Source organism: Trichoplusia ni, chromosome 9 (genome assembly GCF_003590095.1).
Source record: "Trichoplusia ni isolate ovarian cell line Hi5 chromosome 9, tn1, whole genome shotgun sequence".
NCBI classification, from domain to species: domain Eukaryota; kingdom Metazoa; phylum Arthropoda; class Insecta; order Lepidoptera; family Noctuidae; genus Trichoplusia; species Trichoplusia ni.
Genome location: NC_039486.1, coordinates 11,835,278 through 11,859,880, shown reverse-complemented (window position 1 = coordinate 11,859,880; position 24,603 = coordinate 11,835,278). Strand labels below are relative to the sequence as shown.

The 24,603-nt window shown below is 33.3% G+C and overlaps 1 protein-coding gene across 1 annotated transcript in view; it reads left to right on the top strand.

The window, feature by feature from the left end:
- LOC113497315 (neuropeptide CCHamide-1 receptor-like) overlaps positions 1 to 24,603 on the top strand; it is a 193,934-nt gene that overhangs the window by 22,235 nt on the left and 147,096 nt on the right. Inside the window, exon 2 of the mRNA XM_026876822.1 lies at positions 15,881 to 15,907. The gene's annotated coding sequence lies outside the window, so the exon portion shown is untranslated. The remainder of the gene's footprint in view (positions 1 to 15,880; positions 15,908 to 24,603) is intronic.

Below are 24,603 nucleotides of genomic sequence, written 5' to 3'. Positions count from 1 at the left end.
CAGTATGAAACTTATTATAGCAGTATGTCTAACAGTAATAAGCCCGTATAAAGTTTATTTCATGACTAATAGTATAAGATATTATACATACTCCTTTTGAACAGTATAAACTTTTTCATGTTCATGTTTTATTTCTGTGATTTAAAAAAGATATAAAGCAGGTAACAAACGAGTTCGAATAAAAAGTTTTCACTACTAAATCAAATTGCGTTCTAATTTCAAATGTACGCATGACGCCATTTTTAACAAGTCAAAATATTTCTTTTGTATCTTTTTAAAAGGTCTTTAAATAGTTTAAAATGAAACAGATACTAGGATATTTACCGTTGTGAAGGAAATTAGGCGAACGTTATGCGCGGAACGTCCGTCCAGAGTTTATGCAAGCAATCAATCAACATCGTATGACGGTGTTTAGCGGTATACACAGTGTTCATAAAATATGAGCAGAGGAAAGCGGCAAAAAGCTGCGTGAAATTTATTGCAATACTCATTTTTAGGGTATTTATTGGGTAAAACGGACCCTATTATTAAGGGTTTGCTGTTTGTCCGTCGGTATGCTATTAGACTGTGTGTAATTGTGATCATTAGTCAGTTAAAGCTTCATAGAGATTTAATTTATGTTATACAATATGCGAAAACCCAGAATTATATCTTTCTGTCGTTTCGCGCGTGATTCTATAAAAATAGTTGATGTAATAGTTAATCTATTTTGCGAATTTAAACGTTTCAGAGTGAGTCGGGAATTTTTGATGAAAATCGATCTAACATGTCGTTCACAAAATGTCAGTGCAGTACATAATCATATATTTCTTCACTATTCCACAAATACCCGTATCAAAACGAAGTGCTTCGCGATTAGAATTTTACTATACATATTTTCTTTGTATTTAACCCCTGATGCAAAAAGAAGGGTTCAATAGGTTTGAATTGTCTTTCTATCTTTGTTTATGGCGTCATAGCACCCGAACGGATTTAGCGATTTTAATTTAGATTTTATTTTACTGTCGTACTAAGACATGTTTAAAAAAAATCTGTCCGAAAAAAGTTGTTACCGTCGGTTACATGTTTTTTTTTTAAATTTTATCTTTCTTAATTTACTTGATCACGTTCATTCACAAATTACCTTTCACCAACAAAACAAATGACGATGCTTTTCTTTTTTCTCTTCTTATATGGCATCTTGTACAACTTAATTCAAATCAGTCTGTATTTAAGTTTATTCGGATAACTACGTTAAATGGCCTTTTTAGTTCTCAAAGAAACTTCCCAGACTTTTGATCCGTGTTTGGAATGTTTGATGTGGGAGACCTGAATATGGTATGAAAGAACTTGTATGGATTGTGTGGTTTCATCCCTTGTGTACACAAGTATAGAATACTATAGAATATATTATATTATGGTAAATATGTAACGTACTGTACATGTAACATACACCTATATGGAATATGTTGTACCAATAGATTTATTACATTATTTTGTGTTTTAGTTTGAATGTAAAATGATTTACAAAAATACCATTCTTACTCTCTCACATTACATACTTAAAACCGATTTACGTATCGGCTTATTTCTTCATGACCAAACTCGAAACTATAAATAAAACTTTTTTAAGAATTTTTGTAATAAAGTTAAAATAGAGTGATTCAATAGATAATTATAAATAAATCAATTATTGTAATAACATACAATAATTAAGTAGTTTTATTTTGTCAAAAAGATGAACACTAAAAAATAAATAAACTGTTCTATTATACAATTTGTTACTTTTTATTTAACTGTCTGTCTGAATACTCAATTTCATTTAAATTATAAACTTGTGAAACAACAACAATAATAAGTTGTTTCAATAACTAGCAATGCATAAATATTGTTTGTTGGTTACAATTATTTCTTTAATATTTAGCTAGTCTATTCTTTCAAGTTTAGCCATCCATGATGTGACGTCTGAAAACAGTTCATTGCCCGACGGCAACTTTTGCACTGTACTTTGATATCAATTAAAAACTATCAGATCAGATAAATTAAATTATAATTGTAAGTATTTGAAAACTAGTTGTCTCTAGCAGCTCCGCCCATTATAAATCGTAAATGAACCCGAGGGGACATGAACTATCCTGAGTTAATTCAGGTTATAAACTAGCTGTTTACCAAATTTCGTCCAAATTTGTTCAGTGTTTTAGCATGAAAAAGTAACAAACATCCATAATGATCATATATCTTATTTTAGTACATGCAAAAAAATAAACAAATATTATTTTGCGATATCTTTTGGGAGCATGTTGACATTATCCAAACACCGATATAGTATCAGCGGAGTACCAAAATTAACCGCAATAAATCACCCTGAATACCTGTATTGGGCAGTTTTATCGGCGGATTATAAAGTATACACTTCACTGCAAGCGATGCGATTTAATAACTTGTTATAAAAAACAGATAAGTACGAGTGAGAATGAGAGTCCCCCGAATAAAAGTTAAAGAAATGAAGAAAATCCAATTTGAATAAAATGTAGGGCCCGGTGGAAGGATGGATGTTTAGGTTACCGTACCAAGGTTGCTTAACTGCGTTTTTTTTTAAGTTATCAGGGTAGCCCCATAGTAAAATATGATCAAACCAGTCACATAACCCATCTATAAAAAAGGAAATGACCCCAGCACTAAGGAATATAATCGTTGTGTTGCTAGGGTTCCACTTACACAATTCACGAAGACTCAGAACAAGCATTACTGGATCACAATTCTTTTCCTATGCAAGAACGTCGCCTATATTGGCTTGTGGTTTTGCATTTGACCTTTACCACTCCGCTTTCTGTGCTATCAAATATGGCCTAAATGAATATTTTTATATCACCCAATTAAGGATTCTTGGGATATAATCGAGTTCTTATTGTGTTTTTTCTTCGTATTCCTCATTGCTGAAAGTCGTGTCCGTCTTGAAATTCTTTTACGTTGAAGATCCTCTTCCATACTACTCTGTCTTCGGCTTGTCTCAGGGTAGTACGGTACGGTAACGGTAAGTCCGGTTATTGCTTTGATCTGGTCAGACCAGCGGGTAGATGATCGCCCGTGTAGACTATTCCCAACCATTTTGCCTACCAGTACAGCTTGTCGAATTATCTGCCTGTCTTCGAGTCTGAGTCTTATTATGTCATCAACAATGAAACAAACAATACAACTTTTAGACGCATATTGCAAATAAAATGCATTAGCTTCCTGGTTTTCGCCAGAATCAATTTGGCATGATTCCATGACGGCTTGTCGAACAGCATGGCGGTAATATGCATTCGATAAGTTTCATATTTTAGCCAAAACATCTGTCTTAATACACTGACGTTTCTACCCTCTTATGTTATTTTGAATGTTGACGATAAATTTGATTATAAGACTGGTGGAGGAATGGGTGCTGATGCCTGTGGAAGCTTAATACACTACGTAGAGTGCCGCTCTACGCAGTGTATTAAGCCTCTTCTCTTCCACACTGTCAGTGTGTCTGTCTCATCATAGCATCCGAACGGATTTAGAGATTTCAATTTACTTTGTTTAAAGATGATTTATGTGCGAGTGTTCTTTGACATATTTGATACAAATCATTTAAAAGTATTGTTGGGTGAATGTGGTTAACAATAACCCGCAGATATACTCCGTTAGGGACTCAAATAAAAGCGGTCTCAAAAAGGAATAATGGAAATCCTATTGTGAACTAGAGAGTAGAGTAAGAGTATCAATTACTACATCTCAATTTTTACAATTCTGCTAAAGAAGGTTCGTCATGTTTGTTATAATAGAATATATTTACGAATTTTATTTTTACCTAAATCCTAATAGAATCCTTTTTTTTTTCATAGTGTGTGGCGAATGAAAATACACAGCGAACAGTTTTTAATCTCGTGAATAACGGGCTTTTGCGATTTGCGGTTTACTTTATTTTTCTTTAGTGAGAATGATTCCCGGATCTTCATATTTACTTTTGAGGCTGTTTTAAGATATTTGTAACATAATTTTGATTACTTTGTGAAATAAACTTATTATTATTTGTATCTCTTTTCATTCACGGGCTAACTTCATGAGAAGAGACCCGGTCTCTTTTAAAGGCGTGAACGGGGACACAGGTCCAACGCGCAGAGGCCTTCTTGAGAACTTTAATATACAATGTGATGGGGCATCTACTAGGGATCACTCACCTCCGCTCTATGGGAGAACAGACATGAAGAATCCAAAGTAGATGCAAAACTATTGGAATATGTATGTAAAATTAAGCTATTATATAAATGAGACATGTTAAATGGACCAGTTCCTTAAAATTATTCCTTATTATTATTATTATATCCTGGTTATAATTCAGTGGTTTTTGCGTGAAAGGGAGTTCATCCACACATACAAACTTTTGCGTTTATAATATTACAACTTACTAGTTACTAAGTAGGATTCGAAGATAATCGTTTAACATACATTATAGAAGTATATCAGTATCGTACAATAGCAAATACCTCAGACATGATTATGTATTGCATAACCAATTTGTCGTCGCACTGCGGATGAATAAGTACCATCATCTATACTAATATGTATATAAAGCTGAAGAGTCTGTTTGTTTGAACGCGCTAATCTCAGAAACTGGTTCAAATTGAAAAATTCTTTTTGTGTTGAATAGACCATTCATCGAGTAAGGTTTTAGGTTACAAACCATCGCGCTGCGGCTAATAGAAGCGAAGATACAATGGAAAATCTGGAAAAACCAGGGCAGATACAAATCATAACTTATATCTTCTAACCACGCGGACGAAGTCGCGGGCTACAGTTAGTTAGTAATATGTATCCAAATACTAAGTTAAAAACTACATAGATATTAGGCAATAGTTTCACATTTAGGATAGACATAAAAGTTATACGTGAAGTAAATTTACTAAGTTAATGATTGCGAAACACGAGATCTTCTGTATTTTTGCTTTCCCAAAAAATTTGAGTAAAAAGTTTCTTGGTTATTCAATGTCGTTGCTTTGACGAATTTATTATGTTTTTTGTTTTTTTGCCTGATATTCTGAATAAGTGCTGAAATAAATCTTTTGACGAAATTACTAACATATTATATTTTGTATCGTAACATTACTTTTAGGTTCATATCCGCTAACAGTCTTGTTACAGTCTCTTGTTCCCCAATATGTTTTGTAGAGTTCAGTGTGAAAGTCACTTCATGTAAAAACTATATTAAGTTGATTCTCGCAATGCCCTAAAAAAATATTAAAATAAAACGACTTCAGCACACTAAGTAATTTAATTTTTATATCACGGAAGTTTCATAGACATTAAATTCACATGCACAAAGGGAACCAGACTGAGAACAAGCATTCTTGGATCACAAAAATACTTGTCCAACGCGGGTATTGAACCCATGACACCGCACACGATGGTTGCCTTGGTGTGAAATTATTTGTGGATTAATTACTAGCAAATGAATTGAAAGTGATTGGATTTTCTAATTAGTCTATATCCGTAGGCTAATACATTTACTGTGACCCCAATTAATTGGGTGTTAATGTGATTATTTATTTTGTACTTTTGGATCGATTTTGTACCATAAAAGTATATTAATACCGTTATATAATTATATTTTAGAAAACTCATGAATTCCATAAGTGACGTCACACGAGAAAATTTTTTATCTGGTTTGTTATTGATATTTGGTAGCCTTACATAATACTAAATAACAAAAGAAATCGATTTTGCGTTTCAATATTATATTTGTATGCTTATTAATCCATGAATAGCTAGTTTTTATAATTGTTTTACATAAAGATGCCGTCGAATGTTATTTACGAGAAGGATACATTTCTATCAGCCGAAACCCCGAGATCAACAATTTAATATTTTCCGAGGCACGGAAGGGACTCTGTCAACAGATGGTACCTACCCTTATTATCCGCAACCCGTACAGTTTTTATTTTACCACGACCTCTTAAAAAGCAAATTCAACTTTTTTTTAACGTGACCATGGGTTGGAAATGTCGCTGTAACTTTTACTGCTTTTAAAATGTTTTAAATTTACACTAGAATTAACACAAATATCATAAAAGGCATTTCTGAGTTTATTTGTTGTTGATATTGGACCAATAGTAATAATAGGCCTCTTTTTATCCTCAATTAATTAATTATAGTACTTAACCCTGTGGACTGCAGTCATGAAATATTTTGGTATAAAGACTACGTGTTTTTTAATTACAACAAAATCTACTAATTATCCGAACATGTACTATGCAGCACAGCTATTCATAATTTCATTCTCATTAGTACTCTCAACAGCAAAAACAGATGCCCAAATCCAGAAATTTAGTAAAAACAAATGGAGTCCGCGTCAGAACTGTTTTTTTTTCAGTTGAACTGCGCTGTACTTCGTTTAACATACATTTAAATCACTTCTGACGCGAACTCTACTGATTTTGATCATCTGCTTTTGCTGTTGACTCTACCAAAGACGACGAAACACTTCATCAGTACTTTCCCGATAAATAAAGAAAATGAAAAGAGTTCTCAAAACAACAAATAACAATGAAACACCAAATGGTAGGTCAAGGGTACAGGAGGACGAAATTCCGGGAAACTTTTAATTAATGGCCTTGAGCCAGGTACTGAATACTGTGGTATGCAATCAGCGTATTACCTTTTATTCTGCTCATTGCAAGCCGAAGGCTAACTTAATCTAGTTTTATTATTTTCGTAGTCATATTGCGTGATGATCATAATAAAGGGTTCGTCCTATTTTTTTTATAATGTATTTACTTGATAAAAAGTCCGTTGATTCATATAAGGAAATAGGCGTCAGTTATCTTTATCGCTTGAATTTTTTTCATTATTTTTTAACTTACTTAACATTCATACATGTGATGTACCTCATCAATAATTTTGCTCAAAATTTTTCAGGGTCTTGATTGTACCTAACTCGTGCAACATATTAAAAGTTTAGAAACCATTCAAGTATGAGTCGGAATCGCAAGTTCGGGTTCCGCAATTAAAGGCCAAAGACAAACAAATCGATTGCCATTAACTGCGCTTATATTTATTGAATGTTTTGTTACCCACATCTTATGTAAAAAATTCAACTGTCTATTATGATTCGTGAAATACAGGCCGATAACAGAATTACTGACAGACAGACATTGGAACCTCATCAATAGGTTTTTGCTTTTAACCCTTTTATACGAAACCCAAAAAATAGGAATCTTATAAGTTCTACTGCAATATTTTTCTCTCTCACTACTTTTCACTAAAGTGTATTTTCTTATAACACATAACCTTCGTGCTCTTAGCGAATGCACTGCTAACGTCTTTTGTTTACGATCTCATTGTGTGTTTTGTATTACAAGATGCTTGCATCTCTGTTTAATGAACTACGTTACAAACAATGTTGAAACCCTTCAGTTCTCTAGATTTAATTGAATTTAGATAATGTTACCAGTTTGTGTCTTTATGAATCATGTTAGTATAGTAATGGGAACTTATTTCGTAGGCGACTGATAGTTCATAATTGTATAATAATAGGTACAAACATTAAAAGCAAGTAACTTATTATCCTGTTGTTTTGTTTTTGGGCCTGATTTTCTCCTTTTATCCGACTTGCTCCTATTATATAATATATACTTTTTATTTTTGTGTTAGGTACACTGCTTTTTTTAATTTATTTTGCACTTAAAGAAAAGAACTCTATTTCAAAAATACATATATACCTGTGGCAGCTTTACCAAGACGACTACAGAAGACTTACCACAACTTAAAAAAAAAACCATTACAAGAATACCACGTGAAAGAGAGCTAGCACTCTATGCCTTGATGTTTACCATCTCGCTTCCACAACACCAAGTCTTACCTTAACTTACTCGACTGGTGTTAGGAACCAGGTCGATACGTCCTATACAAAGTTAGAACAGCAATCAAGGCGACCGTTGCCCGTTGACCAGAAGACAGAGCTTGCTCGGACATTAGATTACACGAAGTTATGTCACGTGTACACGACTGCAACTGTAACTTCATTACTGGAGGGCACAGACAAATACTCACCAAAGGGAAATGTTACATTGTTAACGATTGGCAAAATATTTTGTAAAGTGATGAAACTATACTTGAGAAATCGTTTTCAGATAGTAATTGTGAATGTTAGGTCTCATTGAATATGAAAAAAGTGTTGAGTAATTCGTGTATTATATATATATACGTGTATTATACAAGAGTTTTTGAATATTTTGGACATAAAAATGTATAATGGTTTGGCGATTTACGTTAGAAACGTAAACATACAGATGAGGGAATTGGTTATTTGACAAAAAAAAAAACTAATCAGTTCGTCGAATTAACTTCTAAAGGTATGAAGATGATACAGAACGTTGAATCTCATGTTTTATAACTTATAGGCACACCTTTATCGATGATGATTTTTTTAGTCCCGTCTTCCAAACGTTAGTGACACTGTTGTGAAGGTGTTAAAACTTTCTGATGTAAGTGAATTATTGTAAAATATATTTATTAATACCCAATTGCCAGAAACCCATAATATTGAACCAAGGTTTGATAAAAACAGGTCTCGGATAGTGACAGATTCGCAAGTGATCGACTCAGAGGCAAGACAGCCAGAAGCTGAGGAACTTGATCAAGTTGTACCAAGAAAATGTCCTACCTTACTGATTCACCGATCAACATAAAATAATCCGTCAATGCCATGATTTGTTCTATATTTTCGTGATCTCTCAATTCTTTTTATTTTCATTCTCAGTAATTTTCTGAACGCATCTTTTATTCATCTACTTATTTCAAATTTATTAACATGTCGTGAATCCTCTGGGAATTTTCGGAAACTCTCGGATTCCAAGGATCAACCTAAATTAAGTTATTGAGTTACATTTTTGTAACAACCGTGTTTTGTTATTTTTATCTGAAGTTGCCAGGGATACTACTCCGAGAATATTATGCTGTAAATTATAGGTATGTTGTGATCTTAAGGATAAAAATATATATTATGCGGACATTTTGTTTTCTTTAGTCCAAAAATGTAGGTGCGATTGCTTTGATGTGTTTTTGATAGTCGCGATGGGAAAATATTTATGTTATACATACTGGTAGAACGATAGTGTTTTTCGAATGTATGACATGAGAATTTAAGTTATAATTATTGCTTACTGTAATTTAGTGTCATTCGGTTTAGATGAAAGTTTCAAAATGAACCGTTTAAGAATTTTTGATAGACGTGTTGAAATAAAATTATTTTTCGTATTTGTCGTATTATTTGTCGTATGCCAATCATTTTATTGACGAGATTTGACATGATCACTTAGCTTTGGGTGGCGTTTTGATATAAACTTTTGATCTTTCGTTGTTTTAGTATTCAGTTTTGTTTTTTTAATTGAAAAAACAATGTGTTTAGTTTGATAGCGATATTAATCTGAGTAATTGTAACTAAATATACCTCAATGCATAATTTTATTCTGTCGCTCCATTTATTTAATGGGGTGAAATTAGTACCCTTGTACCCAAATTGCTTTTGGTACATTTTGAATCGTAAACTGTCACCTCATTATTCAAATTTGGCATGAACAATTTGATTTTATTACCAGACGTAGGCTACGAAAATGAACTAGGTTTTTCATCCAAATTTCTTTGAAAACTTTTAATGGGACATTATTTTATTTTGGCTGTGCAACCTGACAAGACAAGAGAATAACCGAATTAATTGTTCTATATAACTGACTTAAAAAGGCTTTTTTTAAAGTCCTTTTGCTAAATGAATTTAACTTTTCTTGAATGTTTAATGAAAAGCTTTATAATATATGCAAATATGTGTAAAAAAGTGCAAAGCTAATGAACTATAATTATCACGCTTCCTCTTTTCATGTTAATGGATAATTTCAATATTATTTTTGTAAACCATAGAAAACTGTTCTTTATCTGGTTTTTGTTTGAATGCACACATGTGTTATGGATCCTAAAAAAACTATAAACTTCGGATAAAATGTCGCTATTCAAACATGGTTGGATATCATGGCTGATTTAGCCATATACTACATCTACTATTTGATGAAAAACATACTATTTAAGGTCCTGTAAGTGCAAACTAGGGCAAGACAAATAAATCGGAAGGCAAATAAATTGAGACACAAAATAAATTTGTGGGCACCAAAAAATTTTTTTGTTTAAATTTGTTGAATATTTGTGTGTTTACCTGTGAAAATTTTAACTATCACGATTCATGGGATACAGCCGGGTGACAGACGAACGTACATCGGTACCTCAATTTAAGGGCTCCATTTTTATCCTTTCGATATCTACTGAATTCTAAAAAATAAATATTAAAAATACTTTTTTAGTCATTGAAAGGTCCTGTTCAATCCCGTCTTATTAAGGTTTATTTCTGTCCATATTAAGACATTTTATTTAATTACCTCATTATGGCAGTTAAATATAATTTTGTAATAAAGTCTTCATTAGGTACTATCACTGCTACTGCAATGTACATAATATAATTTATTAGATAATGGAATTTACTCTACGGTGCTCCCCCTCCCCGCTGCGGTCCTGGGTTCAAGTGAAGCGGCAAACTTTCACGAACTAATCTAAGTCAAGAGCCAGGACCGATTTAATCGGGTTAAGTAGTCAAAGCCTGCGCTCAGGCTAACTGTAGAGACCAAATCTGAAAAAAAGGATCAGAAACAATTAATTATTTTGTTTAAAATAAGTATTATGGTAGTCAAACTATATTTAATTGAATATTTATGTAAAACCCAAAATAAAGCTAGATTATTTTATTTATTAACACAAAAATAATCTAATAAAAAACCTATCAAATGGTAGTCGGACTCCTGAAATAGTGGGTAAAAATAATCTAGCGAGAAATATAGTTTAATACTATAAAACTTAACTTTTTTTGAAATTAATAAAATTTTTGTACTGCATATATTATATCATTGACATCGACAGTTAAAGATTACACATTCCACAATTCCGCAAGTATTCATACTAGCAGTATAGTATGTTTGGATGCCAAATTATCACCACGATCAAGTAACAGTTAATTGCGAAGTTGCAAGCAAACATAAAACCTCCTTTATCTCAGTTCCAAACAAATACAACCAACAGAGTCGTGACGTCACGCGTACTAAGAAAAAAACGAATGTTACATAGCCACACAGATCCGTAATACCTATTCCAATTTCAAATCTTCCTAATTTCCTACTCGGGGGGTAATAGCCGTGTGCTCTTGTAATGAAATCCGGTATATTCCTCTTTGGACGTACCGCCTTTGTAGTTTCAAAAGGCCTACTCGTACCAACTGTCCAAGCAAGACTGTTGCCGGAAAGAGATGCCGCTCTACGCTGTGGATTGCGCTGTCCCACTTCAACAGTTTTAGTTTCATGGGTAGGTGGAGCATTTAGAAAGTATTATCATTTTCTGGCTCCTTTAGATAAGTAATTATGTATCGGATATAATATTTGTCCCTTGGGGAAAATGAGGATGGATTAAATTGCAATCTGAAAATAAAACAGTACCCGTAGACAAATGACATTTATCATGACAAAGTGTTAATAACGCTTATCGAATGGCTTAAACATACAAAGATCATTTATTTTCGACATAACGCGTGGCTAAGGCCTGTCATTTGCATGCGTTCCAGCAATTTCAGAAAAGTCGAAGCTTACAAAAATGTCAGTTGCCAAAGAACTTTTACATCGACTAAATATTTGAATCGAAAAACATTTATTAAAATAAATGGAAAACTGGTCGAATAAATTTGATATTTTGAGTAACTGGAACGTTTGTATTAAGAATACTTTTTTAAGCATTGACGCAAAAACAAGACTTTTATAAGTTTGACGGGTCTGTCCGTCTACATGTGGCATCATAAGATCTTGTTCTCAGACCTGTTTTTATTTTAATTAATTTTTAAACAGCGAGTACCAACTTAAGCTTAATTTCCCGATAGGTACCTGTAAAATCAATTGTATAAATAAAAAAATATCCGTAGTTAAAAAGCCAAGCTACAACTTTTCTTTAGTGAGATCAAAAGGTGGCTTGCTTGCACGGTAATTAAGGGCGTTGCGACGTAGCTCCGAGGCGAGTGGTTTCATAAAGCCGGGCGAGTGTAGGAATGTTGAGGCGTAAAGATCTATGCATGCGGAAGATGGGAAAGGAGATTTCATATCGTGATATGAAACCTCCAGTATTGCCGATACACTAGGTGTTATATACCTATGTGTATTTGACCTTTAAAAATAAAATTCGTGATCCCGCCCCGTCAGCTCATGATGAATCTGGTTGGGTCCGAAACTAGTCAAGCAATCCCGATAAATACGCGTGAGAACACCCTTGCATTATTTAATAAACGTAATTGCTATATGTTTAAGTTGTATTTTTTTCTGTTTAGCGATATTTAGGTAGGTACTTAGGATAATAATAATAATAATAATATAATCTTTTATTGGTTCTAAAAACATATAACAAAATAATTAAACCCACCAAACTGTGTGACAGTTTGTCGGCGGGAATAGCGCTCGATAGATATTACACGTATTAAAGTTTCAAAATACAAATAAACATACAAATACAAAATACAAAGGAACATGAAACTACTTATAAAATTATTCTTTAAGTAACATATTGCGTAACTTATTCTTTAAGGTTAGCTTACTTATTTTAGGATTTAGTTTTCTAAGCCAGTCGTAATTATTATATATCGAGGGGATCAAATACTTGTTGGTTCTTTCACCATAATAGTTCTTTATCGTTGGACGGATCAATTGCTGTTCTCTTACACGTCTTGTATTATAACTATTCTTTATTTTTATTTTAAAATTATCACTATAAAATTGTTCTAAAATCACCAAGTATTTGACCCTTTCATGAACAGGAAGTATTTTACACACTTGAAACAGTTGTTCATAATTATGGTTACATTTACGTTTTGTTTTAGGGGTAACAAGGAATTTCATAAAGCGGGTTTGCAATGACTTAATAATATCTAAATAAGTTTTAAATGTCCGGCCATATGTGCTCAGTCCATAGCTACTTAATGACTCAACTAATGCAAAGTAAACAATACGTAATGTCTTTCTGCTCAACGGTGCCTTTAATGCATGAAACTTGCTCAGGACTGCCCTAAGTTTCGTGCACACTGAATCAACATGCGTCTTCCAGTTAGCGTTACAGTCCACCCACAGACCTAGGTATTTAAAAGTTTTAACATATTCTATATTTTTACAGACACAGTTTATGTAAGTCGCGTGCAAGCACTCATATGTGTGTCCCTGTATACTGATATCTGAAATGGAGATATGTTTTGCTATTAGGTTATGTGGTGAATATATGTGCATTACTTTAGTTTTGCTAATATTTAATATAATACCATTATCGTGTGCCCATTTGGTGATGTTATTGAAGTCCGCTTGGATTACAGCTCTGGCCTCTTGTATGTTTTTGGACGAGTATAGCAAGCACATATCGTCGGCGTACATGTACACTCGACAATTTTTAATAACATTAGCGACGCTATTTACATGCATGATATAACCAACTGGTCCGAACACGGAGCCGGTTGGCACACCCAGAGTCACTGCGGCTTCCTTCCCAGTCACACCCGATATGCTAGTCTGAATCGTTCTGTCACTTAAATAATTTTGAAACCATTTATTAGTTGGACCCCTGATGCCACACTCATCCATCGCCTGAAGCAGTACCTCGTGATTTAAGGTGTCAAACGCCTTTCTGTAGTCTATAAATAACGCCAGTACCTGGTGACCCAGGTCTAGTCTATCATTTATAAACTCAGAAAAACTCGTGAGCGCCGTCGTGGTACTACGACCGCGCCTAAAGCCGTGCTGAGTATCGGATAGAATTTGTTGCTGCTCTAAGTATTCGCTGACCTGACCTACTACAATTTTTTCTACAATTTTATTAATAACAGATAAGATAGCAATCGGTCTATAGTTAGTATAATCAGTGCGATCTCCTTGTTTGTATATCGGTCTTATTATGGCTTTTTTTAGTAGGCTAGGGTATTGACCTCCCGAGAGACACATATTGACAAAGTGTGCCAAAACCGGCGCAATTTTTGTTTTTATTAGCTTCAAGTCTATAACACGAATACAGTCTATTCCTGGCGCCTTTTCACTGCTTAGATTATCTATAACTTTACATACTGAATTACTTGTCACTGGCTGATAACGAAATGATACATTACTTGACTTAACATACTGGAGGAGGATAAGGATATTTAAATAAAGAAAACGGTAAAATAATATTTTTATTCTTCTTCATTTAAGTACTATGCTCATTGATATTAAGACCATTATGATACAAGAACTACAACTGAATATTATTTCGCTTTAATTTAAAACGTAAAACATGAAAAAAGTTTTTTCCCGATATTTATGTACAAAACCGATTTTTTCCAGTTTTCAGGAATGAAATTCACCTCATTGTGATATGATAAAATTAATCTATTTTTAAATTCAACGAATATTTCTGATTTTGTATCTAAATGTAATGTACAGTATTAACTTTTATCAATAATTACTCAATATATACAATTTCTTTATTATCCCATGTAATTTTTGTAATAGATAATATATCTTAAACCCAATGAAGTACCAACAGTAGTGGTTTTATTACCGCTCCATAGTTTTACGCAGCACTCTCGCGTATCTATAGTGTTGTTCTATCTTATCTGTGGGTACAATAAATTAAATAAATACTGAAATACAGCTCCATTACTTTTACTGTCATCAGAAGCACTTGATGTAAGCCTCTTACATAAATGATGTTTCATTTGTAGGAAAAATACTGAGGTTATCAATAAGCTGATAGGGGTTTTTAGGGTACTGCAGAGTAATGTTAAATGTGAATGTTATACTTCTTTCGGCGCGATGGAGAAAAATGAGGAAGTGAGTTTTTGCACTTGAAATTCTACATCGTGAAGTTAGTTCTAGGTGACATAAAAATTGACGACTATGTTCACGTTGTTGTTCAAATGAAATGTTATTGATTAATTTTTATATTTATCGTTCTACTACTGCATTTTAGTTACTTTTACAGAGAAGTATAATTTGTAACACGTGTACATACAAATATACACACGCTTTTTTTTATTTCTGCCTGCTTTTGAAATTTCATTCAGGAATAATTGTGTCTGCAATAGAAACTTGGTAGGTAGATGTATTCTGTTATTCGATTTATGATTTATGTATAAATATACCAAAATAGAACATTCTATAGATAGATAGAATATTTATAGAAATAGGGCTTCTAACACGTCTATCTATAGCTTATAGTGTGGGTTGAGAGTAAATACTTAGAGCTGACCTACGTAATTCTAAAAGTCGCAGTATCCTTTCAAAAACCTCAAATGTTACAGATTTGTTTATAACAACACAATGAAAAACAAAATTAGCTACGGGACCCGTTAAGAGTGAGTCTGATTCGCAATTTGACCTCTTTTTTTCGTTAACTATGTCTCTTTTTTATTTGCTACGAGTAATATATTTCTAGTTTTTCTGATTGGAAATTGTGACCAGTCTGTTTGGGACCAAACATAGACTTTGGTCATTGTATACAATATTTGTTGAAAAGAATTATTAATTTTATCGACAATTGTCACATCTCTCAATCAGAGTCAATAATTGAACGATTAAGCGTTTATGCCCTACGTCTTGGTTCTTTGTTTTGCGATTCCATTAAGATATTATTATTTTGTAAATCTATTAGGTTTCTAAATATTTATACGTGTAGCCGAGAAGTACAGGTAGGTATAGATCGCAGGTCACAGGTTCAATCACCGCATAGTAGTGGAAAAGACTTGAAAATGTACATCAACAAAATTGCTTATACGATTTTTTATTTCTCTTTTCAGATTCATTTGGATCTCTGAAATAACGGCGTAAGTTTTCTTTCTTTATATTCTGACATGTTCTTACTAATATTAGTTAACACCTATTAAATTAACAAATGGTTAATTCATTATGAATTATAATTATTTAACTTGTAACGTTTATTTATTACTTAAACAAATAAGAGTCATCATTGGCCTAGCCTTTTCCCAACTATGTTGGGGTCGGCTACCAGTCTAACCGGTTACAGCTAAGTACCAGTGTTTTACAAGGAGCGACTGCCTATCTGACCTCCTCATCCCAGTTACCTGGGTGACACGATACCCCTTGGTTAGACTGGTTGTCAGACTTTCAAGCTTCTGACTATCTGTAACGACTGTCCAAGAAGTAAGAATAACAGCCGGGACCCACAATTTAACGTGCCTTTCGAAACACGGAGGAACTCCTTATGACAAAGATGGTCACCCATCTACGGACCAACTGCGTCAAGCATAGCTTAACCTGTGATCGTTCGTCTTCTTAATTAGTAAACAAGCTTTTACAATTACTCGTCAGAGCAACACCCTGTGAATAATAACGATAAAAACGAACAGAGAGTACAGTCAGTTAGAAAAGTTCTGAAATTGTTTACAAGCACATTACTTTACCGATTTATATATTTGTAAAAACCTTTATTACAGGCTACATTTGAGTCTGAAGTCTAGACGTCTTTTAGTCAAGTAATGGTAAAATAATAGTGCTATAATTGTTGATAAAAATCTGGAGATAAAGTCGCGTGATTTTTGAAAACAACGCGTCAATTTAATAATCGGGAACCTACTTATTTTGTACATATATAGGCAATGGATGTTGAAACAACTGGATTACGCTGAAGTTTCCGAACAAATATGATAAAAAAAATCAACTTGGTTGGGTAATAAACTTACAAATTTATTTGTCATAACTTTACAACCATTAGAACCGGTGTTTCAACACGACCTTTATTTTAAGTACCTTAGCAGCGACAGACATCATCTGTGAAAAATACTAAATATATAGCACGTAACATGGTCCATCAAATCTTGGTGACAAACAGACGGACAGAAAGCGTTATTTTGTTATACAACTAGCAATACATGCAGACTACAGCAAGTTAAAAAAGAAAAACACCTACAAAAATAAGCATTGTATTAGAAAAAAGTCTATTACGATAAAAAGGTTATAGTTGAATCAACCTTAAATGAAAGACATATCCGTCGCGGACTTTTTTATAACTTTTTAAGGGCAACAATTTCGACATATGACTTGACGTTACTTTAACCATTGTCGGAGCACACGCAACGCTAGCTTACTAATTTTGATTATTTGCTCAATGTTTTTGTAAAAGTAATATTTAATTGATGTTCTGTTTTGTTTAATTTTAGCACTAAGTCGCTCGTCTTTCTGGTTTTTTTTTTCGGAGTAGCCCCGGGGGTAATCCTCATGGACACCAACCTCCCCTCGGGGAACCAGAATAGTGTCAGCCTCTTACATATACTAAACCTGAACAACTGTGAACCGTCACCCTCATTCATACACTCGTCAGTGTTCGGCAATGCATAGGAATTAACGCACGGATCAGCTCCTGAGATTACTGCGATCAACCAAACCAACAATCACTTCAGGCTTAGGATATTGGTGAAGCCTGCCTAAAAATAGGTTTTTATTTGACATAATTTATGGCTCCATAACTTTTTAATGCACAAACTTATTACGTGGGGTATGTATCGTGCGTCAGAAGCGGCAGCTCACTTTTTTATTTTTGATATTATTTTTGGACATAATAATATTTTTTTCAGTCGTTGTATTTTATTAATAATGTTGACGTACGTAGAGGACAAAAGTTGACTAATTGTATTAAGGTAAATTTTATAAAGGCGGATCTTCAAGGTAACGTTATTATTACCGTTTACACGTGCCTCTAGAATTAGAACCAAAACAGGGATCAAGTGGCGGATTATATCGTAAATAATAGTAATTAATTAAACGGATAATTTATTTTCGTTGTACTCGGTATTAAAATTTTGGAAGAATTTATTATTATTGCTCAATATTGCCCTTTAACTGTTCATTATTTCAATAAAGGAAAACTCAATTTTGGAAGTGGTAACAATTACTTTTAAAAATAACTTAATTCAATCTTAGATGTATCAACATTTTAATGGTAGATACCTATGATAAAAGTTAAAAACAAAAAACGAAATCCAATTATTGAACTTAGGCTATAAAGAACTTTTTGACCGCCAAATCATCATAATATAGACAGCACCCCGTATAGCTCACCCTTCACCGCTTTCTAATTGCTCTGGCTCTGAAGAAAAAACGTCGCAATAAACTCCACAGCATAACACGCTGTCACTTTTACGATATAAAATCTGATTCGTAAAAGATTTTCAAACGACAATGAGTAACTGTCACAGCAAAAAGTATAAAACGCTTCAGCACACAGTATAAAGACTTATTTCGAAAAGATTTCTCCTAAACGAACAAAGAAATATTCCAACAATGATAGGAATTTATAAAAATAAAAACACAACTAAACAGTTTTGGCAAGTATTGGAAAATCAGAAGCGATGAGATCGCAGTTATAAGAACTTTTGTTGGCGACTGTCTTCGGTACAGGCAGTAACAAAAGCCTATGAGAAAATAAGATTGAGAAAGCTCTTGGATACTGTCGAATGTAATAATTCAATACTGAAGAAAATGCTGAGGAAAAAAGGAGCTTAAACACTAGAATAAACAAAAAATAAATAAATGTTCAGTCGTATTTTAATTGATGCTTGTTTTGGCTTCACAAAATATTTTTTCCTTCCTTTTCATAAAAGCATATTTGTCACATCAATCTTATCTTTTTAAAATTGATTTCTCCTTTAGCAGGTCTACTAAAATAGGTTTCTTAAAGAATAATCAGTACTTTTGCAAAGCTCTTCCTGTATTTAGTGTCTTTCTCAAAACGATTTTCCCAACTACCATAATGAACTTCTGATGTGGTTTACTTCTGGTACACATTTTTTTTAATATTTCCTTTAATAATTAATATGAGATTGATCAAACAACTCAGCCTATCGCGAACGACTGCTGGACGTAGGCCTCCCTCGAGGAGGCCACGACACTCGATCCTTTGCCTTGAGCATCCAGCCCGAGTTAGCATCCGTTTTTGGTCATCAGTAAGTCGTCAATGTTTTTTTTTTAAGTTTTAATTTGATTAAAAAAAAATCATGGCCGTTACCCTCGCACTGCAAGCCTCCCTTCTATTTTTCCACTAAGTCTGGTATATTGCTTCTAGAGCCCGTTTTTTGGGGTATGGTTCGTCGTGCCATCTCTCATCTTCTCGTCGTCAACCCGTCATCGCCAGCGTTTGCTAGAAAGACATTGACTGAAAAAAAAAATGATAAAAAATACCTATCATCACTAACAGCTGTTCGATTGTTTAAAATTTTAAAGTACCTCCTTTAGCCTGGCCTTGAAATCAAATTTCAGACAATTTTAGTATAAGAAAATATAGATATGTAATGTATGATATTGTATGTCGAGCTTTTATCAAGAAAAACATGAGAATACGAATAAGTAGTCACAGGATAAACAAACATCTATCATAATATTACCATTATTTCATCTCATTTCTGTAGCTTTATTAAGTACGTCTCGACAAACAAACAAAGACATACAATAAGACGGAAAACTTAGGCCCGGTACACACGGATTCTGTTTTAGTAGTCAATGTCAAGTGGTGGAACTGACTGCATGGATAGCCGAGTGGTATACATACCTATATATAATAGGTACATGTACATACAGGTCACCACGGCAGTGTTGTGAGGTTGATCCCCATTTGGCTTGCTTAGGACAAAGACTAGTGTGATCTACAAATTATTTTTATTCTATGTTTCTTAATGCAAGTGATTTAAATATCAGTGTAACGTCCGTGACCAGATGTCTAGGCGTAATAGATGTAAATACATAAAAAAAAATAGAAACACCTCCTTGTTTACATTAATAAAAAAAAAATTTTTCGTCATTCATCGTAATTATGTTTTTACAAGACATAGGCATTGTTTTTTTTGTTAGAATGGCTGCTCGAAATCGATTCTAACTGCTTCAAACTGTCTGTGTATCGCAGGCCTTATACTTGACATACTGTACAAGCCAAGCGATTAAATAACAGTTTCTTATTTCATAAAATCAAGAATTTATATCTATGTATTTCCATATGAATGTTTCGGTGATGCAACGATTTATCAAAATACTCAGCAATAAAAATCATAATTTGAAAGCTAAAGGTCATTCTAAATTGATGTATATTTTCAGTCTAAATACATAGATATAAATTCTTGATTTTATGAAATAAGAAACTGTTATTTAATCGCTTGGCTTGTACAGTATGTCAAGTATAAGGCCTGCGATACACAGACAGTTTGAAGCAGTTAGAATCGATTTCGAGCAGCCATTTTGCATGCACATGTTTATATTTCTTATCTGTTAAATGGTTTATTATGTGTGTGTTTTCCATCATTAATACTACTGTATCTCGTATTATAGCTAGCGCAGGTTATATTAATGCATAAATACCTACTCGTAACATTATTTGTGCATTCCTGATTTTGCTATATGATTGCAATAGCAGTTTATGAAATAATTTAAATTGAATTCCAACATTTTATTCGAACTTGAATATTTCCATATGAATGTTTCGGTGATGCAACGATTTATCAAAATACTCAGCAATAAAAATCATAATTTGAAAGCTAAAGGTCATTCTAAATTGATGTATATTTTCAGTCTGAAAACGGAACACATTTTTGTGTTCATTTTAAAGTTCTATAAAATATATTTATTTGTAGTATTCGTTTTTATATCGGCATCAAAAATAAAACAAAAAACTATTTAGCCTATTGCCTATTAGCCTATATAGCCTATTTAACTATTTATACGGGTTATCACGGGTAATGAGATAAAGCCTGGTGACGGATAGACGGACAGTGAAGCCTTGTTTTCTTGAGCGTATTATACACGGAAAGTGGTTACTTATATCAGTACGTAAGCTGAAATATCTTTGACAATTCACATGGCTTGCTAGTTCTGTATACTCTCAAAAAAAGAAACGAAATTTTAGATTTCTGTGTGACGAAAATAGACACTTATATTGAATGTGTGGTTTAATTTTATTCGTCCCTCGTCGACAAAGTTAGTTAAAAGTACTAAATGAATGATTAATCAAAGTTCCGTTATTTTCTACCTATCTCACATTACATATTCAAGCAAGGAAATTGGCTGGAGACAAAGCTATAGAAGATGCCTATTGATAATATCTGGTCGTGAGGAGGGTCGAGAGGCACGGAGGAGGGCGGAGGATGGAGGGGCATAGAGGAGGATAGGTTAATGGCGTTTATCAAGGAGTGTCAATTACACGAGACGGTCTCTTTATTTATAATAATAATAAATGCGGACAACATCACATACATTGTTCTGAACCCAAAATAAGTTGCTAAAGCACTTTAGTTATGGAATTCAGATACAACGAAGGTACCACAAAGTGAATTTTTACATTGACCCGACCGGGGATCGATCCCGGGATCTCACTCGACCACGGAGTGTTTACGTAAATTTGTGGATGTTTGCTTGTTTGATTCCGTATTGATTGCTTAATGCTCTACGCATGTCAGAATTTAAGCTGAATTTCATGGATTATATGAATAGCGTTCGTCAAAATTAACATTAAATAAATTCGATTTCAGTTTTCGTATATTTATTGCTGCATTATGGATGTGCAATTTCGGCTTCGGTTGTGATATGAATTTATGAATACTGTTATTTTTATATTATTTTTGGTAAGAGAATAAATTTTGGAAGAAAAATTAAATGAAAAGTTCAAGACAAAGTTCAACGGACTGAAATTTTCATGCCATAAAGTAATTAAAACAGTTTTCAATCGAAACTTAAAAAAAAAATTCTGTAACAATCATATTTTTTAATTTCGGATATCTGACTGTTTTGGCTAATGATATGGAGCTCTATAACAACCATGGAAGTGAACCACCCTGTCTTTCTTTGTTGGGTAATCATCACAGTCTTCTTCCGTTTTGTCAGCCTTCTACTGATTAAAACCCACCCATGTTTCTTCCTTTGCTATTGGTGTACTGGGGTCACGGTAACCCTTTCGGGGATGGTAGATTACCATTCAATTCACAGGCACAAATACACTCAGACTCAGGACAAGCATTCGAGGATCACACAAACGCTTGTCGTGAGGGTTCGGCGATGTGACCGCAACCACTAAGATATCTCTGCGTGCCTTTAACGGGTAGCGAGTAGACCCATGAATTTATTTTCCTCGCTTATTTTGTATTTCTATGCATGAAAAGTGTAAACGTTATTCGATTTCTAAATGGTTTCCCTGTTTTCTAATAGTCGTTATTTGTCTGTCATCATTTTATAAGTTACTAGCTGTTGCCCGCGACTTCGTCCGCGTGGTTAGAAGATTTATGTTATGATTTATGCCCTGTTTTTTTCACATTTCCCATTGTATCTTCGCTTCTATTAGTCGCAGCGTGATGTTATATAGCCTAAAACCTTCCTCGATGAATGGTCTATTCAACACAAAAAGAATTTTTCAATTTGAACCAGTAGTTCCTGACATTAGCACGTTCAAACAAACAAACTCTTCAGCTTTATATATTAGTATAGAGTATAGACTAGCTGACAGGGCAAACGTTGTTTTGCCTAATATTTTGTTTGTAGTTGTATGTATTTTTAATGCCACATTATGAAAAAATAAAAACAAAAAAAATCGTCAAAAAAGTAAAATATTTTTTTAGTGTGAGCGGGTAGCTAAATGATGAATGAAGGGTATGAAAAATAGATGTTAGTCGATTCTCAGACCTACTGAATACGCATGTAAAATTTGGTAAAAATCGGTTAAGCCGTTTCGGACGAGTACGGTAACTAACATTGTGACACGGGAATTTTATAGATTAAAGAGAAGAGATTATTTTGGTTTATCTTAATTCGTGGTTAACTCATTATACTAACAAAAACGATTTATTAAAACAAAAAGTTTGCTACAGGATTTCCATTTTGAGGTGGATGAGGGCCCTTCGTTGGTTTAATTTGGAAGTTGAATACTCTTGATTATTGGTAATAGATACTTTGAATATTTGAGAAGCAATTGATTAATGGTATAATTGAAGGGAGGACTCCTATCCCGCTGTGGTATAGTGACTCCTGAGCGTTACCTATATTAGTACATTTTAAATAATTTAAAACAGACTAATACATCATTTTTTTACAACAAAAACATACAACTGCCTTCAAATGAACTAATGAGCCTTTTACGCGACTAAACGGCAGCTATTCCACATTTTAAATGGAAAAACGGTCAACAAAATCGGTTCATTCGGTCTGAAGTTCTGATGTAACAAACACAAATAACAATAAAGACGATGAAATTGTAATTGAAAACCTCTTTTTATCTGAAGATGGTTAAAAAAAGGATTTTAATAAATGTTAGCTCCACTTAAAAAAAAATCCTGATTATTCTTTAATTATTTATCAATCATAGCCATGTTTTTTTGGTAATTGTTAATCAATTTTCTTCCTTATGTACCTACTAAACATTTCAAGGTCGACATTGGTTTCCACGTTTCATAATTCTGTCAGTTGTTACCTCATGACAATGCCAGTTGTACTATGGGATTTTGATTGATGAGTTATAAAGGTTTAGAAAGACGTCAACTTCATGAGAAATAACTCAATAGCTGAAACTGGTGAGTCTAGATTTTTTTTAAGAATCTGGCTTTTTTTGTTTTCACATTGGGTTATTTATGTGATATGGAATTTTTATGGGTGCATAAATGATTTGATTGTATTTTTTCGAATTAATGTGTACATTTATGATTAAATCCATGTATGGTATGTTGTTAATGAGGAATGTAAAACCAGTTCAATTAACAAAGAAAAAAACATCTTTAATCACGTTCCCCTCTGTAAGTATTTGAATCGACGTTGTGCTTAGTATATTCGGCGTGGTGACCAATACCTATGACTCGGCTATCCAAGCATCCTACTTAATCCAATTATTCATTCAACTTACCATCAATATTTACCTATTAACAATGTTATTGTAATAAGTATAAACTTATTAATTTAAGGTATAAAAAAAAAACAAAATACGATGGAAAGATGAACTAAGTGAAGGCAAGCTTAATAAAAAATGAGGTAAGCTTAATTTGGATTAATTTAACTTTCATTTAGGTGTAACTGATAACCGTAGATTATAATTATGAAAAGGCGAAAAGCCACAAAGCTTAATATTTTATTAAGCTTATTTGTTCTTATTCGCAACACGTTCAGGTTGCTTATTCGGAATATAAACGGAACACAATTAATACAACGCCGAGAAACCAGGAAGCAAGAATTACGTGTTTGCTCATAAGTATATTTTTATAGGTACTTTGACTGTTTGTAATAAAGACTCATAATTATTCACGGTTCTTAAGTCCTTTCTATTTTAAGAGATATTCTGATTTTTATAAAGTATTTGTCTGTCATTGAATTTGTCATTTTTTGCGTTTCAAGGGTTGTATAACTTTTCACCACGGATTAATTGTGCAAATGTTGCTCTTATAGTATATTTCATATTATAGTCCATTAGAAGATTGTCTGTAAAAGATCGCTCTTAGCGATAGGACTCCTCATTATGGCACCATGTAACTACTTGCGGTAGTCAAAT